Below are 24401 nucleotides of genomic sequence, written 5' to 3'. Positions count from 1 at the left end.
ATGTATTTGAAGAATATAATTATTCTGGTAATTTTATTTGAAATCAGCTATAACTTTATTCTCTCTGATGAAGCCATTCTATATTCCTTTCTACTCTTTTTCACTCTCAAAAAGCCAACTTTAAATGCAGAAATACTTTCAATGATGGTCTCTCCACAGGGCCTTGAAAAAAAAAAAAATCCAGTGCTTCACTTCTTTTATAGCAAAAAAATATCTACATAAAATATATTTAAATAAAATATCTATATAAAATATCTAAACTAAATATTTTCACCTAATTATGTCTGTTAGTAGTTATGGTGAAAAAAAAATCAAGTATTTTATGTTATTTTGTTTTATTTTATTGGTTTATTCATTATATATTAGCACACAAACTGTTTGGAAACAGTAAATATTGACTTGTGTTTCATCAAATGCTAAATATTTTATTAAAACATTAACTGAAACAAAAGAACAACACAAAAAGGTTAAATCACCTGCAGGCAGCTAAATTAAGCCATACATATTTTAAAATTCGTGTTCTGCCCCCTGCAGTCCTTTCTGTTTGTTATCTTCTCTTTCAGCTCTGGTGTAAATTACTTAAGCTATTTCTCAGCTGTGCTTAAATATATATTATTATTATTTTTGTTTAGGTTCTATAAACTCACTGTCCTGTAAACTTTGCTCAGACCAAAACCATAGTGTAAATGAAGTTTAGAACTAATCACAAAACCATTTATTTGAGAGGCTGAGAGATCTGTGACTGTTCAGCCGAGAGAAGAAGAGGCTCGGGGGGAGCTCATCAAAATCTATAAATACCTGAAAGGAAGGTACAAAGTAGGTGCTTTTCAGTGGTGCCCAGTGCCAGGACAAGAAGCAATGGGCAAAAACTGGAACACAAAGGTTTCTGTCTAAACATCAGGAAACGCTTCTTTACTGTGTGGGTGACAGAGCACTGGCACAAGTTGCCCAGAGAGTTTGTGGTTTTTCTCCTTGGAGATACTCAATTGCTGCCTGAACATGGTCCCGGGCAACCTGCTTGAGCAGGGGCTTGGACCAGATGACTTCCAGAGATCCCTGCCAACTTCAACCATTCTGTGATTCTGTGATCCCCAAAGGCTATGTAGAAAAAAAAAAAAAATCGAAAAATAATAATAATAATAAAACCTCTAGCTTTTATTTATATCTTTCATTGTAACACATGATTTGTTAATGAAAATACTTACTAGTTTTTGACTGAAGATAGGCTCTGAAAGTATTAGGCTTTTGGTAAAGTGCAACAGTTATTCTGGGAAGCGCTGTTATCCTGATATCACAGTTGCATATTATACTACTAAGTTCCATCAGGGAGAATGAAAGTTAACTGTGCTCTAGCTCTAAGAAGTTCTAAGCAGTTCTGCTCCTTATCAGTTTATTCTACCCTGCATTATCCTCAGAAAATATCTTGATACTTTTTTTTTCCACCTTTTTTTAAATTTTATTTTATTACATAGATAACATTTAAATTACATGGATAAAGCAAAATAATTTTCAGTCACTTGAAAGTTAGTAATGGATGTGAAATCTTAAATGAGGAGGACTCAGAAAGTGTGTTTAAAAATCTATATAAAACCCAACTTGGGAAAAAAAAATCTTAAAAGAGAGTTCTAAGATTGGAAAAGTAGCATCTAAGAACATTAGCTTATTCTTAATTGTGTCTGCTGTGCAGTACCTTAGAAAAGCTGATGCAGTAGTATTAAAGCAATGAAATTTTATATATTATGACAGACTGAACAACCAGTAGGTTGCTCAGCAAAATAGCGTAGAACTAAATTTGCTTTTAGACGATTACATAAGCCATAAAATAGCTTTTCTAAAAGCATAATTCTGCCCATGTCTGCCTTCAGCTGTGAAACAATATTTTCCATACATTGATCCTATGTTGTTCACACCTCATCTGACAAAATGAGACAATCTAAGATGCTCACTGAAGTGCACCATTGATTCCATATTTTTGCTTCCAGAGAATGTAATGGCCATAGATATATACAGTATACTGGTCTAGATCTATAGTTGCGCACACACTCATACACAGAAACCTGATTTATATCAGATCTGTTATTAAAGACATTAGTTCTGAAGGAGCTTGTTTCAGGATAGTTTGCAGATCCAAATGCCATCACTTCACTTTATATTTACAGTAAGCCCTGGTTGCCCTTTCTGAAAGAGTAACAGACTATCTAAACAGCTTAACTTGCCTCACACATTAAAACCCGTTAAAATCTTTAGAAGAATGCTACAGACTTTCCTCTAATCTGAAAACAGAGGAACCAGCTATTTCAATATATTTCACAGGAGAATTAAAAAAAAAAAAAAAGGAAAAGAAAAAAAAAAAAAAAAAGAAGTATTATTTCTTAATCTCTATGAGTAGGATTCCAATTAAATAATGAAATTAGGTTCTTATTGTTTCTGAAAGGGTGTGGAAATAAGTGTGAATAAGTTTTCCTGGTCAAACTCCTAGGAGTATAGTAGTCCAATATTACTAGAGAATAATCAATGCAATTATATGCTAGTGAGACTTAGCATTCAGCACATGCAGAATATCCCCACTCCCTGAAATGATCCAATAAATGAAATTATATTCTAGTAAATAGATTTCATAATATTCCCACATTTTCTTCAGAATTCTTGTTTTTATTTATTATAACTGGAGTTACTTGAGATGCCACTTTGCCATGTATTCTTTAAATCCAGAAAATTTGGGGATCTCATGCCATTTTGCTTTTCCTGTGTTGTCGGCATATAAGATTCTGCAATAGAAGTAACAATAGGATTCTTGTTTTAATATATTGAAAATTGAAAAAGTTATAATAGAGCAAATTTCTTCTGCAGAAAAGCAAACATAGCCCATAGACTAATAGTTTTGCAGTAAATTTATCTTTTCTCTTTGGTTTATCAGCAAGATGCCTTTGTTGTACAGCTCTTGGCATCTTTTCTGTCATGAATAACCCTACACTCATTTCTATTCTATTTAATTATCCACGCTGGCTTAAAACATAATCAGCATTAAACCAGCTGTGCAACCTTGAAAGAACACCATATCAATAATACATTGTGAAAGAGGAGCAAGCAGGCTATTAATTTTAATAGGAGACCTCCCTTCTGGCTATAGGCTGGACACTGTTCCAGAAGCTATATCCATGTACTGCCAAGCAGTAACATCCCTGGTGCACTCATTATGGCAACAGAGTTCATTCATAGCCTGACATTGTGACTAGCTAGACAGCCATTCAGGGCCAGTAAGGTCACCTTTGAGTTGTAGGCTTCCCTGCTAATACAGTGGAATGAAGAAATGTGTTTGTTAAATAGTGAAGAAGCTTACTTGAATTTCAACATGTTTTGTCAACTAAAAATCTGCAGTGGGAAAGCTGTAATTTAATGCTGTAGGAGTCTTAATCATTCTATCCTGTCAGTTATGAGTTCTGGCTAGAAATCTTAACTGCTAAAATCAGAAATTAATAAAAACATATATTTCCTGATCCCCTAAGCAGCCAGAGTGTAAAACAGAAGTCTTAAATGAAATACCTGGATTTGGACTTGAAATTCACAAGATCAGCTTTCGTCTTCTATGGCACTTTTAAAAATCTATCTATAGCTGCTGTTATTCAGTGAGCCAAACCCTTTCTAGAGAAGCTAAAGACAAGCAAAATTTTCAAAAATGATGGTGTTTTCCTGTTCAACACATATGCTGCATACTAATATGGCTCATTCAGCTGGAAACTTTACTGAGCTCAAGTTCTTGTTCTTCACCACAGTGATGTACCAGGTTGGTGCACAAAGAATTACTATTAGAGGTGGTAACAAGGGAGGCAAAACTCACCATAGCCTACAGTTGCTATAATGATGCCATGAATAGTATGCAATATGAATTCTCTCAAGCTTAGAAACCTGCCTGGCCTGCTATACATCACCAAAGCATTTATGCGCTGTGGTGATCATGGCACTCTTCACTCTGGTGAGTAGAGAACTTACAGAAAGCAGTGCTGAAAGACATGCAGAATCCATACTTGGTTTGTTTTGTGTAGTGGAAATACTGTAGTTCTCATGCTGAGGAATAAGGATTGTCTGCAATAATAAGTTACAAAACATGCACATATACTATTACTGCCTTATATAAACATTTAGTGTGATCTGTAGATCAGTGCAGCCATGAAGTGTATACAAATATATACAAATTTGAACAGATAAAAGAAATATTAATCAATTTCCTGTTAAAATTATATAGCAAATACTTAGAGTGTTTAAACAATGCTCACAGAAATATGGTTTGATTTTTGGGTAGTCCTGTGTGGAGCCAGCCAGGAGCTGGCCTTGATGATTCTTACAGGTCCCTTCCAACATTGTATGTTTCTTGTATGAGCTCAAAAAAATATTCCACAGTGAGATGTTTTCAAGCAATCTGTTTTAAATATACATTGTTCATTAATTTGATTATAAGATCTATGTTTCAATTTCATAGCATACTTTGCAAATGAGCTTGAAGATAATGTTTCTGTTAGAGTCAGAGAATAACCTGGAGAATACAGAAACTTCAAATTAGATAGTGTTGTGGTTTCTTGGGAAGACAAATACCATCATTCCCAATGTCCCCTCTTTCCTCCTTTTCTCCAGATTTTATTGCTGGGCATAATGCCATATAGTATAGAATATCCCTTTGGCCAGTTTGGGTTAGCTGTCCCAGTTGTGTTCCCTTCCAACTTCTTGTGCACCGACAGACTCCTCACTGGCAGGGTAGCCTGAGAAGCTGAAAAGTCCTTGGCTCTTTGTGAGCACTGCTCTGCAACAACTATAAACACTGATGTTTTTCATGATGTTTTTCATTTTTATTTTCATCAAAAATCAAAAACACAGTATCACAGTAAACCTCTGCAAAGAAAGTTAACTCTGTCCTAGACAAAACCATGACAGATGAGAATAAAAATTTAATTTCTGCACTTTTTAAAAATCTACCCATTAGCACATTTCTAAATTAAAAAGAGAAGCTTTGCTGATCCTGCAATAGTTTTGTACATTTAGGCATATGGTAAAGGCCATTTATTTACACTGAAAAATTCAAAGACTATATCTTTAAAGGGACTTGATCCTCCCACAGTGATATGTAGGCTAAAAATTCAAACCCTTATTGTCCTTTAAGCTGCTGTCTCAATAAGCAGACACTCTTTTACACTCTTTTTCACTCTTTTTCACTCTAAACTTTGCAGGTATCTTGAATTCTGCCTGTATGTGTAAGCTACGGAAAAAAAAAAAAAAAAATCAGAATGCTGACATGACAAAAACTGAAAAGGTTCTATAAACTTAGTTGTTTTAACCATGTTAAGGATTTTGATGTAAAAACTACAATGGTGAACACTTTTTTTTTTTTTTTTTTTTTTTTTTTTAAGATCCACAAACATTAGATACATGTAGACACATTTTCCATCTATTTTGGTGTAACAGCCTTTTTTTTCCTGGTTATTTCCCAATTTCATAAACAACATTACTATCCCTAAAGCTGTCAATTCCTAATTGACCTTATAGGTGGCTTAAATGATCCTTAAAGAAATTTGGAATAGCTCACTTTCAAATCACAGGAGGTCTTAGTTGGTGTTAGCTATGCTGGCATAGAATTGCAGTGATTTCTTATGACTAGTTTTGATGTGATCTGTTTATGAATTTTAATGAATATCTGCTAACTTAAACATCCTCAGGCTGAAAACTAAACAGGTAGGGCAGTGGTGTCCCTAGCCACACACCAGTATGTATTTCCTGATGGCCTCTACCTTATTATGTTTCTATTTTCACAATATATTTCAACTTTGCAGACAATGTGAGAACAAATTACATAAAAATCATTTTTTCTGGGCATACTTTTTGAGACACATTCTCTATGTTATTTCTTTATTTTTCTGAGATACCACTACCCAACAAATCTTAGAGTTAAGTTTTAACAGAACCAAGTGTTTTGTCTCTGTCACAGAGTGAGATTGAAGGTTCTGTCCCATTTTGAAAAATTAAATAATATGATGTCTCTAGCAGCAATAAAATAAAATAAAATAAAATAAAATAAAATAAAATAAAATAAAATAAAATAAAATAAAATAAAATAAAATAAAATAAAATAAAAAGTTTATAAAGGAAAGAAAGCCAGCACTCCTCAACTGGATGTTCAGCACACCCAAGCTCCCTCATCTCATTCAAGTCCTGCTGAGTGTGTGATAGCATTGGAGCTTTGTATTTATGTACTTTGTATCAGATTCTGAGCTGAAGTGGGGTAGTTCCACTTCTCTCAAGCTACACTGATCTATGTTAACTCAAGATCAGGTCTTATTGCTATTTAATGGTATACCATTTTAAAAAGCTGAAGATATTTGACATATTTATGAGCTTCATATTATTATATGGCATGTGTTTTCATGGATCTATGAAAATTTCTTGGGTGGCTGGAAACACTTCACTTTGCTTTACATCTGAATATAAATCCAAATCACTCTGATAGCTGTAACAGCACTACTGCTTGTCATGTCTTATTGCTTAAAAGCAACTCAACATATTTATGACAGTAAGACAGTAGATTATATCAAGTTAATCCCATTTTGTATACATTTGCATTTTTGCATTTGTTAAATATGTGTTAAAATTTAACAAGCAAGAGCAGTAAATTTAATGATTGATAAAACTTGTAGGTCATTGAGATTTTTTCAGCATGATGGAAACACATATTTTGAAGTTGTGTTCAGTTATATTATTATTTATTTAATTTCTTTTTCTTTTTAAGAAAAAAGGAATTAAAAATTGATACTGAAAAAATTCTAGTGAAAAATGTTGTGCATATGTTGGGCAACACCTTTGACAAACAAGTTTACACCATTTTCTGAACTTTTAATAAATATCTTTAGTTACTTTTAGTGCAATCATTATGTTATCTCTCTAAACTACATTTAAGTTCCCGAGAAAGATTTATTTCTCTGCTTCCAGTAAAATGGATTGTGCCTGCAGATCTCTGAACAGCAGCACTGCAGAAATTGTAACATCTTAATGTCAAACTGTTCTTAATGTCATACAGTTACATTACATAATACTAGAATATAAATTCAGAGTTTTTTGCAGTTGATAAAATGTTTTCTTCTTCATAGGCACACTTAATTATTATTTCTGGGCTTTTCTCAGCCATGGAAGTGCCACCTTTGTTTCTGTGTCTTGAAAATAACATGTGAACTAAATAAAGTGAAAAACTGTGGGGCACTATTAAAAACAAATGCTGCCAAAATATGAAATGTTTATTAAAGATGAAAGAATAACAGGCATATTAATTATCTAGGAGCTGTATGAAGATATGCATAAATTCACCCATCAAGAAAAAAAAAAAGAAAAAACAGTGAAGATTCTAAACTTACTTTTAATTGATTTTGCTTACAAGGTTTTAGTAAACATAGACAGGAAAAAGGAAAGGGATTTTAAAATTTCTAACTGAAGTTTTTCACTTCTGTCTATAGACTTATCCTAAGGAAAACATAGCAGTTCCAATCGATTTTGCTCTTTCAGATCTAGAAGTCTATCAAATTTAATTAGGTAAAAGGTGACTACAGATGTAAAAGAGAAATTAATGATATTTAGAATTATAACAGCATTGATCTTCACACTGGAAGTGCTAACTGAAACAACACTCTCATTCAAATACTGATTATAAATGGAAAATTACTGGGCTAAAATACTCGTTACATTCAGACATAGAGGGAAAAAAATAGAAATCAGTTTTACTTGTTTTCATTTTTATTTTTCTAAGCAAAAAAATACATTTCAAAGAGGAGAACCACGCTGAAAATATTTTTTGATACATGTGAATGTTTCACTTATATGATAAGAAATTCTTAATTTCCTGTCAGAAGTCTACTTGTTGCTTCATAGTTCTAATTCTTAGTAACAATCCCATTAGCTGTGTGCTCTTTATGGATTCCATGTCCTCATGGGCTCTTGATAAATTAATTCCAGTCATTGATTGTTCCACTACAGCAATGAAAGAATTAAAAATATGTTTGAGAACCGATCCTAAATTTTAAATTGTACTCTTTTTTTTTTGATGCAATTTGGATTATACTATTACCTCCCAAGGTAATGCCTTGTTATATACCTCCCAAGACCTAAACTTGTGAGATATCTGCCGTCTTTCTAAGCATACATGATTTCATACAATTTTAAAGCAACAACTCAGTAAGATCTTACAACCATTACAGTAGTGTTTGGCACTAAATATAAAGCTCTAACATGAGCTACTCCTTTCAGTCTGTAATTGGAAAAGTTGCTATCAAGTTTTCCCATACAACCCTCTTTCTTTTGCCAAATAGCATATCCTTTCATGTTGGTCTTTTAATTACTTTGGGCATACTACTCTCTATCAATCGAACAAATGAATAAACTCTGGAATATATCCCCAACCTCATATGATGTGGATGCCATAGAAATTGTTGCTATTACATTCTATTTTAATTCATAATATTTGCAATTATTTTGTGAGGTCAATTAAGAATTAGTGTTCATCTACATTAGTAGTTGTCAGTACCATTTAAATTCCAAGTCTATAATGACATAGTGTTTCACAGTCATTGAAGATGACTGTGAAAGATGAGCAAGACTAGAGAACAAAAGTGAACAAAAAGAAAGCACCTGTGAGTAGATCTTGGGGCTGTCTGGATGAAAAACTTCACATCTTCTCTAAAAATAAGGAAATAAATAAAACCAGTTGAAATTTAAATGAGACCCTAGAAGAAATACTTGAATTCCCGTGTTACTTCCTATTCTGACAGTCTCCCCTATCCTCCTTCTCTAGTGGTTAATGCCTCCATACAGTTTTAAATCTCACTTGTTTCAGCAGTTGTTTCAATACAGAGTAACTTATTTTCTCTTGTTGGTAAGATACATTCATAATTAATCTTGTACCCACTATTATAATCTGATTAATTGTCAGATATATTTTCCTGTAACCTGACATTTATGTTGTCTTTTTTAGAATTGTGGTGGATTGCTAAGAAGAAAACACCATTGACTTCCAAAAATATTCCAGTACATCTATGAAAATGATTCAGGTGGGAGAATTTATCATATATTTTCATAACTACAACACTAAGAATTCCAAGGGATTTCTGCCTGTAGTGAAGATTTAACAACAATTTACATATTTTTTGAATTACTGATGTGTTAAAATCCTAGCTATGAAATGTCCATTGACTTTAAAAAGAATTCAGCTTTAGTATCTTAGAACATTATAAAGGAAAAAAATACATATGAACAATTTTGTCTGCATTTTAAACATGAATAGTGTATTACTTTCTCCTCTTATTATTTGAGGTATCTCATTTCTTAATTTTTATATACGTAGGCATAGATAATTTTGTTGAAGGTCGTAGTTTCTGTGCAGAATTGTTTTCACATTAATTTTAAATGACAGCATAATAGGAGCTCAAAAGGCATCTGAAGAATTGTTTATCTGCTCACAAAATTATTGTGTTCGTGAAGAAACTTCATTCATATCTCAGTATGCACAGTGCTATTTGAAATTAATGCTTTTCTGATTTAATATTCAGTTGCATAATAGTAGCTGGTTTATATGTGTATTTTCTTTTAAGAGTGGATGTACTGAGAACACCCACACAGAACCTGGTGTTGAGTAACATCATTTTCTAGAACAGAGCAACTTTTCTGATATCATTGCACAGTCTCTTACCCACATATTATAGTCTTCAGAGTTCATTGGTTCAGGACAAAAATATCTAATTACTTGGCAAAAATATCTATTACTTGGCATTTCTAAGCCTTCTATTATATAATATTAAATACTTCAGTAAAAAAAAAAAAAAAAAAAAAAAAAAGTATCTATCTGTATATTGTTTTTAAAAAATAAATCCACCTTTTCTTTAACAATGCCTGCAGACAATCAAAACTAAGCAACAGATGTCAGAAACAGGTGACAGAATGTCTTAAATGGCAAGAACCACACTGTTATTATGAGTTATAAAAAAAGCTATGAGAAGAAAAATGACTTTCAGATTCTAAGTCTAGACTTCCACATATAAAATATTGCCCTTGACAGCTCTAAATACACATATCTAGTATGTAAAGTTCATGAAAGCTGTTTCCCTTTCTCCAAGGTCCAATTTATCTGAAAAACAAACAAACAAATAACAGACAAATACACCCTAGCATAAGTTACAAATACTTCATTACAGAAAAATTATTCAGAAGGCATAAACCAATAAAAATCAATGGGATTTTACCACCACTTGATGCATAATATTTAAACTACTGATTTTCCTATTATGAATATTTAGACAAGTTTAAAACAGTATAGAAAATTAATTTAATGCTCATATATTTGGCTCTGATATGGCATAAAGTGAACCTTCTCTTTGACCTGGTCTCATTTGATAAGGCTAAATTTTGTGGAGGACTAAGATGTATCTGGATACAGTATTGGTGCAGAGAAGCTGAAGACGTATGATCTCTCTGATAGGCAAAAGCTGCTGTTGCTGGGAAGTAAAAGTGTTTAGCATATCTGGTAAGTATCTATGCCTGCGTATAAGCTTCAGTGACTGAAATTCCCTTCCTCCTTTTCAAAAATGTATTATTCCAGCAAAACTGTATTTTCAATGCATTGCTAAGGGATATTTATCTATGGAGAGATTTACATTATTACATTAATCCTGGGTGAAATTCTGGTCCTACTGAACTCAGTGAGAATTTTACTGCTGATTCCAGGATGCGTTTTAATTCATTAGTCCAGGATGACAATTGCAGAATAGTGTAAATTAGAATAGAGAATTTACAAAAACTGATTCTGTAGTAGAAATGGTAAGTCACCCTTAGCTACATGTAATGCTCTAAAAATGATACTATAACGTTAGCACTTTGCTATCTGCTCTTCTGCTCTGCATTGCATCTATCATGGACAAGGAAAAAGCTAGATATGCAGTGCCATCAGAGACAGGGAATATTAACACTTATTTGATTTTTCTTCCTGTCATGTCATTCTTATTCCTGATTTTTTCCTTTTTTTTTTTTTTTTTTTAGCCAATTTTTAACTAAGTGAAATATATAGTGTCTTAAATTGGGACTACATGTATATGCACTTGAGAGGTGGCACAGGTGTTTTCCAGAAGAATCCTGTGTATATTGCCTATTTTGTTTAAGTGAAGGAATAAGGCCAAGCTCAAATTCATTTCTAATGAGCCACGTGTTAGTGTCAGGGTCTCTGCTGTCCACTCAAATGTCATAGAACACATCTGACTTTATAATGAGCCAAACAGTTGTCTCTTCATAATCTCAGTTAGCCTTCTGTTAGGTATCTGTTTCCAAATTTTACAATGCTATAGTGGAGGTTATGTGCTTTTATGGCTAAAATCCAGTTGAAGATGTACTTGTTCTACAATCCCTCACATTTTGTCAAACCTATTGGCAAGCAGTTGCCTTCATATCCTTTGCAGTGAATACGTTTGACCTTACAGAATCCAAGCGGCTTATTGCCTAGTTTTGATCTACTTTGTACACTAATGGGGAAGAGATCAAAACCAGATGACAGACATCAAGGCAAACAGCCAGTAGCAGAATGGTTGGCCTGTAGGCAGAAAACAGAAGTAAACCTACCAAGTATTATTTATCTCACAGGAAAACTACCTCAAGCTGACCACTTTTATGATTAACTCCTAAATGGTTACTGAGAACCACCACCAAAAATTATTTTGAAATTTGACAGCTTGAACCTTATTTCCTCTTCTAAAACACATTTTCCTGCATTGGCATTAGAAAAAAATGCAGAAGAAATACATATAATTGCACATAAATGTAGACAGTTCTTGAGAAATAGAAATATGTCTGTATGAGGGACATGGTATTAAAAGTTACTTTCCCATATTATTCTTAGTGCAAGGACAGTGTTAAATAAATTGGTTTCAAATGCCTTTAATCAAGTAAGTAGGCATTGTGTCTACTGGATTGTTTTCTCTAATATAACCACAAGCAAAAGGGTTTAACTACAGACATGGCAAAAAGAAAAGTTTTAAAAAACAAACTTAATAACAGTTCATTTTAATGATGAAAATAAAATGTTAGAATATGTTTCTGCACTATGATTGTTTTTCACCTCTACTGGCAAATAAATTTTATATTCAGAATAACTAATAATAGAAAAGCTCTACAAAATTAATAGCTTAGTAAACAAACATTATTTTCATAATTTAAAGTCACAGTTCAGCCTCCATAAATTACACTTTTACTTTAGGTGTGATGTCTTCTAATTCTTAACTCTTAACTACCTCAGATGTGTTCACAGATAGATTCTGAAGACTAGATCACAGCAGACTGCAATAAAAGAAATCCTAACAAGCTGTTAATGTGTTGCTCTTCTCTTACCGATAGAAAGAAGTAAAACAAATAAAACATAGTACACAAAACATCAAAACATAACCATTGTACATTGCAGAGATCTAAAAAAAAAATAAAATCAAAAAAGAATCAGACATATTGATATTAAATCAAATACCCAACGTAACTATTCTTTCTAGCTTTTCACCTGTGTTACATATACAAACCTAGTGTCACATATTAACTAGTTATAATGCATTACCACAGGCAGATCTTTAGTTGAGAATCACCAAAGTATGTCAGTTAGAAATACTGCAGGGTAAAAAGAAAGAGATGTATTTTACATGGATCCAGATATCTGAGCCCCTACCCTACAGTTCAAGATCCAAGAGTCATTAACATGCTGTTCTCAGTCAGAAGTCAAGGTCACCAAGACTGCTCTCAGGCCTGTATTTATGAAGACCAATGCTTGGAGATCCAGATGTGTGTTTTACTGACTGAAACAAAAACTAATTATCAGCAAACATTAAAATCTAACATCAATACTTGTTAACTTGTAGATTTTGTAAAAGCAGCTTGCACAGGTGGAATGATGTGGAAACAGTTAGTGTGTGTGCTTTGAGTATCCAATCCTATACAGAAACACTACTGGAGTTGTTGATATTCCACAGTTTTAATTATATTTAAAACATTGCTATGGGATTTCACAATAATCTCTTGCATAAGCTACTGATAACATTGGTTTCATACTATTCTCAAAGTGTGATTATGCCGTGGTGGAATTGCTTTGTACTACAGATAATTTGGTAAATAGCAAAAGAAGGCTATCACAATAAAAATAACACATAATAAGTATTAACATTTCCTTATCCATTTTTGATGATATATTTTAATTTTTAGTTATTGATATGGCAAAATATGCAGTACTGTTTGCTTCTCTATATTCACAAAGGAAAGACTTGTTCCTCTTCTAAAACTTTTGTGGTTAGATGTTTTTCTTTCTCCATCTTCCATTTTCTGTCCGTTTGGAAACAAGAAAACATATAACTTAATGTCTGAGCTTGTTGTGAATGAGACTAGTGACAGAGTAGTCACAATGAAATGATACAGAAACATTGCTAACTTGAATTTAGACTTATATCATAAAAGAATGATTTCAGTTTTTTTTTTTTAATGCCACTGCATTGTGTCCTTCAGATCTCTTGAAGAAAGATTGCAAATCTATTTAAAGGCCCACTGAGAATATAGTAACTAAACTAAGATAAAATTCTGGGAGGAAAGCTGTCTCATATATGAATTCTGAAGTAGTTCTCCTGAACTTGACTGTGGTATTGAAGGATGAAATGTTCCAATTACAGGATGCACAAACCATTTGGCCAGAAAACATGGACCACAAACACATTCCATTCATCCTTTAGATGGTATAACAATATAGCTGGGACTGGATTTTTTTCCCATTTAAAACTTTCACAGAGAAGTACAGTTTAGCTTGATTAAAACAAATTGTGACATGTTGGTTGGAAATACTTCTCACCAAGGTTTTTCTTTCAACATTGAAACAAGATATTTCTATTTTAAATTCATAATGGTGTTTTACTTTTAAAATCATCCTGTGGTTTCATTGTGAACCATTGAAAATCTTTTAATAAAATAAAATAAAATAAAATAAAATAAAATAAAATAAAATAAAATAAAATAAAATAAAATAAAATAAAATAAAATAAAATGATTCTGGTAGCTAGAGCAGTATTTTATTTTTAATATTTTTTTTTTCACAATAAAATAAAAAGTTATATGAACATTTGAAACAAGTTGCCCAGGGAGTTGGTGTAGTCACTGTCCCTCAGGGTGTGTAAAGAAAAGTTGGATGTGGTACGTACGTGTCCAGCATAAGACATGTTACAGCCATGAAAGAAGTGCAAGCATATCCTTTTTTCAAGTTAAACTTAATTTTGCTTTGTGAATGAAAAAATAATAAGAAAAAAATCTTGGAAAAGTAGTATTCCCTTCTAAGAAACTTCATTATAATCTACTAGGTGACAGCTGTTCCTTGCAGCACATGCCTCACTGTTTAAATCTGGAATACACAAAACAAATTCCCATGTATAGGGGAAAAATAAAACAAAACAACAACAAAGTAAACAAAAAGTAGGAAAATAAAAGAGAAATGCTTGTAGGCTTATTTTATTTCTACCTGAAAGTTTCTGTTTATCTCAATATATTCTGATAAAAAAAATTATTCTGCATTGCTTTTCATTATCCAGTGAAGGACCATAAAATGTTTAAGGGACTGGTGCATAAGGAGAGGCTAAGAAAGCTGAGTATGTTCACCCTGGAGAAGAGAAGGCTCAAAGGGGTCTTATCAATGTGTCTAAATACCTGTTGTGAGGCAATAAAGAGGGAGCCAGGCTCTTCTCATTGGCAACTAGTGGCAGGAAAAGATAAAACGGTTAGAAATCAAAATGCAGGAAATACCATCTGACCACAAAAAATATATATATGTTTTTACTGTGAGTGTGCTCAGACACTGGAACCGGTTGCCCAAAGAGGCTGTTGAGTCTCAGTTTTTTGGAAATTTTCAAAACCTGACTGGACACAGAATTGGACAACTTGTTCTAGCTGACATTTCTTGAGCAGGGGGGTTGGACTGGATAACATCAAGATCATCTTTAACCTCAACTGGTCTGTGATTTCCTCAATTCCATGATTTCTTTCCCTGAGATAAATGGATAAGAAAGAATTATTTTCAAAAGAGAGGTATCACTGTTGTAAAAATAAACAACAATAACAGTTGTATATTATTACCATTATTAAAATTTATAAGGCTTGTACAACATAACATAAGGGATGATGAAATGTTCGTACAATCTAAAAATTCTTCCTTTATGGCATATTAGAAGATATCTTATAATAAAAGTCCTTATAATGTACATCTTCAAATCTAAGTAAATTCAAGAACTAGTACTAAAGACTGGAAACTGCTTTTCTAAGCTTCTTAAAATAATCTGAATTTTTGACACTCTCAAGGAAATGTCAGTCAATTTCCAATGGGAAGATTCTATTCTTTTGGATTTGCTAGGCTGGATAGTCTTTGATTATTTTAAAATGCCAACTCCATGAGAAACAAGATACACAATAGTAATAAAGTTGTTTAGAATTAATATAAATTTCAAGGCAGAAGCTCTGAACTGTATTCATGGGGAAATAAGAAAACTGTGAAATTTGTTCCTGTACAAAGTCATATACTATTTGATTTCTTGTGAATTTTGAAATGAATTAAGCTTTCATTAACACCCATATAACTTCACACACCTCAATAGTTTGTCACAGATAGAAGTAGAATTTGGACCAATGTGTACAGGTTCTACAACAGGTTATTTGACTGAGCTATACCATGGCTATTTAAAGAAAACGTGACTTTACTTATTTTACTTATTATGGAGTGGTAGAGTAAAATTTTAAAATGCTAAAATGCTAGGAAGCCTAGAGAAAAGGAGAGTTAGGGGAGAGGCCTTATTGATCTCTACAACTATTTCAAAGGAGGTTGTAGTGAGGTGGGGGTTGGTCTCTTCTCCCAAGCAACAAGTGGTAGGAGAAGTGAAAATGGCCTCAAGTTGTAGCAGGGGAGGTTTATTGGATATCAGGAAAACTTTCTTCACTGGAAGGATTATGAAGCATTGGAACAGGCTGCCCAGGGAAGTCATTGAATACCCTGGAGGTATTTAAAAGATATGTAAATGTGACATTTAGGGACATTAGTGGTAGATTTGGCAGTGCTAGGTTGGACTTGATCTTACAGGTCTTTTCCAACCTGAATTAGTCAATGATTCTATGATCCTAAAAATTAGTATGCCTAATCATTGTCAGCTTTTATTTATTTATTTATTTATAAATTGTAAACAGTAACCTACTTTTGAGTGAAACATATGAACTTTTAATGTGTCAACATTTGCTCTCAAATTTAATGCTGCATCCTTGTTCATTCTTTGTATACATTTTTTGTTCCAGTGTTTGAATAAACAATTTAACTGGAACATTTGTTATTGGATTAACCAGAATACCAAAAAGAACCAAAACCTCAAAACAAAAATCTTTGGAATAATATATTATACTTGCACACTGGCGCTAAATATACTGCTTCTCACTAGAAGTAGACAATTCTTCTACTGGATACAAATTTTGGGAATGGAGAAAGGTGTCTTATCTTACTAGGTAAGAGGAAAACATAATAAGCTACAGTTACTTAAAACAGCTTTCACAAGATGTTTCCAGTGTTTTGCATTTACTGAAACTTATTTTGAGTTTTATGAGTCTTTGATACTCCACTGCTGTTGGAAGATTATATTTTTTCTGCACATCTTTTTGTGTTTGATGTGTAAGCATAATCTTAATTTAGTTCCTGTTCACTTAAATGCATGAATAACTGTAAGCATCAGAAAACACATGCTGGAATAATGGAAATTAAAGTAAATAATGGACACTGAGAGAAAAGTTTACTAAGCTAACCAAAACATTAAAATATATAACACATTATATAAAACATTAAAATATATATGTATATATGTAAAAATCCTCCATGTACATCATACGCTTTACGTAATAACTTGAAAGCATCTTTTTTTTTTTTTTTTGTATACTTGCTCTAGTATCTTTTTCAATTTCTTTGCATATTGTTAGGAGGAAAATTTCAAATAAAACTTGTGAATGTACTTCAGAGTTCTGGATTTTTGAATTTTGGAGATAAACTATTCATTGTCTTAATTTTCAGATAAAACCTTGGATTTAGAAGAATTTAGAGAATTAAAATATTCATTAATATATATATGACTCATTTAACAACCAGAATACAGTAACACATACAGGTGTGAAAATTTCCTGTACCACAGGAAATTTGTTGTACAAGCATTTATATCCTTTACTTTAAAAGGGATATCTGAAAATACTAGGCATGCTATTGAATACCAGGCAATTAAAATGTACTAGGTCGACCATTTATACCAACATATTTGTTATATTGTTCTTAGAAACACAATACATTTCCACAACAAATACATTTCCTGCTGATCATCCCTGCAATTCTTGTGTTATTCATAAGGATGCCAAGGCACACTCAATTCCTTTACAATATATTACCTGACAAACCTTAAATAAAGGTAATGACAACTAAATTCTTCCAAAACTCCTACCTCCCAGAATTCCATGCCAAGAACTTACCTTCTGTCTTTTTTTTTTTTTTTTTATAGTGAACATCTGTGTGATCTACTTTCTTATAATAAACTACATCTTACTCTGTTTCTGGGGATTGGTGGTTATACAGCACAGGAACACTCTGCTCTATTTAAGACAAAAACCTACTGTTGAATTCAATGTCACAACAGAGTATTATGGCAGTAAGGAATTGCCTTGATAAATGGCCCTGACATTAGCGTTTTCATGACTCTATCTTCAATGTCATTGCATCACAGTGTAGAGTGCTAAAGTAAGGCCACTGCTACCTTCCGACAACATATTAAGTTGAAGCTCACTCTATCTCTGGATCCCATAGGCACAATAAATGGAGAAAATAACACATTTACAAACTGATAAAACCCAGCAAAGCTAATAAAATCAGACACTTTATAGCTTGGCTAATAGTATCCTTTGAAGGACATCAAATAACACATCATGTTATAACACTGCTCTGGGGGAAATCAAATTAGGTGCAGCAATGTTCTGAACTATGCATTTGAATAAGCAGGAGATACTAAAGCTAATCAACTCATAATGATTGAAATTTTATAATTAATGCACTGTTTGTGTTAAAGTGGATATATTTGGCTTTGATAAGAGCAGCAATCACCTATCAAATTGTTCCAATTTCAATAAGGAAGTTCTTTCAAAATTTTAGAAATATTTCATGAATTACAGTCTCCTTCCTTACACTGTGTTTGATGGTCTATTAGTACAGTATTATCATATGTCACTTCAGCATATAGGACGTTTTGGGTAGTGCCAGACAACTGTGACAATGGCTACATTATTCCATTTGTTCTGGCTCAAGAAATTAATACAAATTAGTTTATATTCTAATAGCACCTTCTATGCATCTGTAAAAAGATACAAGTTGCATTTGTTCTCATGTTGCAGTTTAAAACTACCATTCAACTTTTCTGTTAATCTGCCACAGCTCAATTTCCCTGTGCTTATCCGAAGTACCAAGCAAGTTCTGTGTTGACATTTATCTACTGGTTCCAGCTATCTTGATCTCTGACCATTTCCTCCATTTTAACAATGTTTAATCTGCAAGGAGTTCAAAATCAAACCTGTTAAATAGTATAGAAATGTGTTGCAGAGTGCCTTGAAAAGCAGTAACACTCATTTGTGCTCTGATTTTATCAGGTCTGACAAGATAATCAAGGTTAAGTCTGTATAGTAATAATGCAGGAGATTTCCAGGGATGAACTAGACTAAGAAAGAAAGGTTGTACTCTTCTATTTTTGTCATTATCTCTAAGATTCTGAAGGGAATTTTAGTCTGTTTTACAGGCCTTCTCTCAAAATATTTTTGACTACTAAGAACTTCTGAGAATCCAATTAGCCATGTTACTGCGCTATTTTTAAAATATTAAATATTATTTAAATTTATCGTTTAGAGGGGTCCAGGAAGGCTGGGCGCTCTTCAAGAGGGAAGTCTTAATGGCGCAGGAACGGTCTGTCCCCACGTGCCCAAAGACGAGCTGGCGGGGAAGAAGACCGGCCTGGCTCAACAGAGAATTGTGGCTTGATCTTAGGAGGAAAAAGAGGGTTTATAAGCTTTGGAAAAGTGGGCAGGCCACTAAGGAGGACTTTAAAGAAGTAGCGAGGCTGTGCAGAGACAAAATTAGGAAGGCCAAAGCTCATCTGGAGCTCAATCTGGCTACTGCCGTTAAAGATAACAAAAAACGTTTCTATAAATACATCAACACAAAAAGGAGGACTAAGGAGAATCTCCATCCTTTACTGGATGCGGGGGGAAACTTAGTTACAAGAGATGAGGAAAAGGCGGAGGTGCTCAATGCCTTCTTTGCCTCAGTCTTTAGCGGCAATACCGGTTGTTCTCTGGATACCCAGTACCCTGAGCTGGTGGAAAAGGATGGGGAGCAGGATGTGGCCCTCATTATCCATGAAGAACTGGTTGGTGACCTGCTACGGCACTTGGATGTGCACAAGTCGATGGGGCCGGATGGGATCCACCCAAGGGTACTGAGGGAACTGGCAGAGGAGCTAGCCAAGCCACTATCCATCATTTATCAACAGTCCTGGCTATCAGGGGAGGTCCCAATCGACTGGCGGCTAGCAAACGTGACGCCCATCTACAAGAAGGGCCGGAGGGCAGACCCGGGAAACTACAGGCCTGTCAGTTTGACCTCAGTGCCAGGAAAGCTCATGGAGCAGATCCTCCTGAGAGCCATCATGCAGCACTTGCAGGGCAAGCAGGCGATCAGGCCCAGTCAGCATGGGTTTATGAAAGGCAGGTCATGCCTGACGAACCTGATCTCCTTCTATGACAGAGTGACGCGCTTGGTGGACGAGGGAAAGGCTGTGGATGTGGTCTACCTTGACTTCAGCAAGGCTTTTGACACCGTCTCCCACAGCATTCTCCTCAAGAAACTGGCTGCTCTTGGGTTGGACTGGCGCACGCTTCGTTGGGTTAGAAACTGGCTGGATAGCCGGGTCCAAAGAGTTGTGGTGAATGGAGTCAAGTCCAGTTGGAGGCCAGTCACTAGTGGCGTCCCCCAGGGCTCGGTGCTGGGGCCGGTCCTCTTTAATATCTTCATCGATGGTCTGGACGAGGGCATTGAGTGCACCCTCAGTAAGTTCGCAGATGACACCAAGTTAGGTGCGTGTGTCGATCTGCTTGAGGGTAGGAAAGCTCTGCAGGAGGATCCGGATAGGCTGCACCGATGGGCTGAGGTCAACTGCATGAAGTTCAACAAGGCCAAGTGCCGGGTCCTGCACCTGGGGCGCAATAACCCCAAGCAGAGCTACAGGCTGGGAGATGAGTGGTTGGAGAGCTGCCAGGCAGTGAAGGACCTGGGAGTGATGGTGGATAGTCGGCTGAATATGAGCCAGCAGTGTGCTCAGGTGGCCAAGAAGGCCAACGGCATCCTGGCTTGTATCAGGAACAGCGTGACCAGCAGGGCTAGGGAGGTGATCGTCCCCCTGTACTCAGCTCTGGTGAGGCTGCACCTCGAGTACTGTGTTCAGTTTTGGGCCCCTCGCTACAAGAAGGACATGGAGGTGCTTGAGCAGGTGCAGAGAAGGGCGACGAAGCTGGTGAGGGGCCTGGAGAACAAGTCCTACGAGGAGCGGCTGAGGGAGCTGGGCTTGTTCAGCCTGGAGAAGAGGAGGCTCAGGGGTGACCTTATCGCTCTTTATAGGTACCTCAAGGGAGGCTGTAGCGAGGTGGGGGTTGGCCTGTTCTCCCACGTGCCTGGTGACAGGACCAGGGGGAATGGGCTTAAGTTGCGCCAGGGGAGTTTTAGGTTAGATGTTAGGAAGAACTTCTTCACTGAAAGGGTTGTGAGGCACTGGAACAGGCTGCCCAGGGAAGTGGTGGAGTCACCATCCCTGGAAGTCTTCAAAAGACGTTTAGATGTAGAGCTTAGGGATATGGTTTAGTGGAGGGCTGTTAGCGTTAGATTGGAGGTTGGACTCGATGACCTTGAGGTCTCTTCCAACCTAGAAAATTCTGTGAAATTCTGTGAAATAATCTTTTAAAGTAAAAATATGCCAAATTATTTCTTACTTCTGATAAGTATTAAATATATTACTTTATATATATTAATGTATATATATATATAGTTTATATATATATACTTTATATATATATATACTTTATATATATTAAAATATATATATATATATACTTGAAATATATTTTTTTCACCTTTTAAACTGTGCCTTTCTATAGAGCAGTGGAGCTACTATAGGTAAGCAGCTAGATTTGTCATATGAATTAAGTTGTTTTGGCATATTTTCATGAGATCACAACACATCCTGTTTTACCAGAAAGATTGCTGCCTGCTCTGTGGTTCCATAATTTCTAGGTCAATGTAGTTCTTAAACAGTTGATCAAAGTAAGACTGACATATCTTGAAAGACAAGAATAAGCATTTCAGGAAGTGTTATTTATCCCATCTAAGCATATAGTTTCAGTCATCCTAATTAAATGTTGATGTATGATATAATAATGTCTGATATTGATATACTGTAATTGGTCATTCATACTCACTTTTTTTTTTTTTTGTCTTTTAATTAAGGACAGTGAATAGATTTATGCAGAATACAAGCTAAGCATTGAAATTTCTATCCTGTATTGAGTTAATTGAACATGACAATTGACAGTGATCTTATTTTTCAAAAACATGTAAATTTGACTCTCAAAAAGACTGTGTTTTCTGAAAATGGTTATAATGAAGACCCAGAAAATTAGACCCAAATCTCAGTTTTGCTATAAGAAAAATGTATTAAGGAATAGATTTATTAACCTAATAAGTTAACATATTAAGGTTGACCTTTTCCCAAACTGTGGAATGATGAGGATAACCATATTATCTCATAGGTTTCTGCTGTGGCTCAGTTTGTTAACAGATATAGTATTATTTGATTAAAAAACATACATTGCCTCTCTGTCTTTTCTGTAATAGTAATGTCCTTTTCTTCCATTCCTCTTTTATCATCCTTTTTGTTTGATTGGCTACCTTTCTGAGGTGATCTAAATGATGCTTTTTAACGAAGATGTGTTAGATAAATAATAAATACATGCCTAAATATCCATAAACATAATTGATTATAATGTCTAACTGATAACCAGATGGATAATTGCTTCTAAGATGTTTAACTGTTTTCCACCAACACAGACTTGAATAGCTGAAGGTATTAAGGCAACATACAAAACTTTTACTACCAAAATCATTATGCCAGCAGAGCTGCAACAATAAGATAGCTAATTAAATACTAAGTATATAGGACACTTCTTTCCAAAAGTATCCAGCAGTTAAGATGAAATAAATTAAATTTTCATTAAATCTTATTTTTGCATAACATCTTGTGAATGATCTGTTCAAGATTTTACCTGCTAGAGTGTTTCATGCACTGTGTGAGGACTATTGGTAGCAGAAGATTACAACTTTCTAAAACAAAACAAAGCAAAACAAAAAACTTTCAGAGAAGTGAAGAGAGATTAATTTCCCAGAATCTTCTACAAATTCTTCCTCTTGATAGTGTTTTGTCTTCTTTCAGGCTGTGTGCTTTCTAAATGTATTCTAATGATACATTAAGAAGATACATAATGATTGTATCTTCTGTGCAGCATTTGTGACTTGCTGCAGTCAGAGGTTGTTATCTATGCATCCTGCTACTGAGACTGGCTTTGTTATCTAATGAATGTGTCTTAATGGGCTTCATTACTTTTTGGGTATATTATAACTACAGTGTCACTTCTAATTTGTCCTGACTATCTCTTTGGATGCTTCTACAATAGAACAGTTAATAATTGAGGTTTTTGTTTAGTAACATCCTTATTCTGGTCTGGATTTAGTATGTCTGAATGTGCCAACGTAAGGTTACTTCTTGCCAGCTGTTTTTATCTTCACTTACCCTGTGTTTGTTCTCATCTGACCTGTGTTTCACCACAGCTTTGCTTTCTGCTTTTTTTGTTTCCCCCCCCCCCCCCCCCCCCCACTTCTGGGTGTGCCAGTTTAACATTGAACATAGACCTACTCACCTGTTACTTGTGGATTCTAATTATTTGCTCTGTTGTTACAGACTCCTGCCTAAGAGTTTCCACCCTCTTTTTCTTTATCTCAGCAGCAGAAGAACCTCTCATGGGACACTAATTTTGTAGGTAGGTCAGATTTACTGAATGGAATGAGAAGGCTTCGGTAGTTCCCAGCTCTAATTTCTTGTGACTTTAAAGTTGACTTATGAATTCTGACACAACAGAATGTTTAGGTGTCAAATACAGGGAGACCAGGAGATCTTTCCTTCTCCTTATCCATAGACCCGAAATGCAGGGATATTAGCCATCATGTTGACTCCACTCTTCCCACCATGTAATATGATGCTATGAGAGACTGACTTCTGCTTGCACTGTGTTTCATCGGCTTCTATTCCACTGCTTTAACTATGGTGAAATACTGACTGATAAAGAGTTCTCTTGTCTCTGTTACCATTGTTAGCACTCCTTCAGCATTTAATGCTCTTTCTCTAACTTTGTGGGTAGCCAAGGGAAGATTTAATATACAGATTGCCATTATTTGCTATGACTTTTCAAATTCCACAGCAGTCTGTTGAATAAAATAGACAAAATGTTCATTGCCTGTTCTATCTTCTTATAATTTCTTGTGTCTGTATAACCCTTTGCTGTTGATAATTGTACTTGTTTACATTTCAGGCTTCCACAATGATTTTTAAATAAATATTAACATCTTTCCGGAAGACATCGCCACCAGCAGCTATTTACATTTTTCTTTCTGCTTTCAAACTGAGATACCATTAATATTTTTCTTGAGACCAGGGCTTGATTCTGCCTGCACTATCTTAGAGTGCTTAGATTTCCTTTAGTTTTCTTACCATCGTGCTTTCAATTTACCGTTCACAAATCTGTTATTTATGTTCTTGTTTCCTGCCCATGTCTGTGAAAAAGTCTTGATGTACTTGTAAATGGCATTTAAGTGCATACCAAAATCTCTTTGATAACAGTCAAACAAATCTATGAAAAAAATGGTCTCTGCCACAAAACCAGTTCTCAACTCTTTATATACACTTCTAGTTCAATACAGAGATATATTTTTTCCTACTGTTTTTCCATCTCTCTTTTTTCATCATCCTGCGCTGAGGCTTGTCTTGATCTACTAGTAGTTCTTAAAACTACCCAGTTATTGCTGGGCAGTTTCCAATCATCTAAACTCTGGCATCTGCTCAAAATGTTATAGGATTATATTTCTACAAATGTTTTGATGTTACCAGTGGGGTTCTAAAGAGCTCTATTTTTCAAATAATGCACATATCTGTTCCTGGTTTCTCTGGAAA

Source organism: Aythya ferina (assembly GCF_964211825.1).
Source record: "Aythya ferina genome assembly, chromosome: 5".
In the NCBI taxonomy this organism is placed as follows: Eukaryota; Metazoa; Chordata; class Aves; order Anseriformes; family Anatidae; genus Aythya; species Aythya ferina.
Note: the sequence above shows the minus strand (reverse complement) of the source record.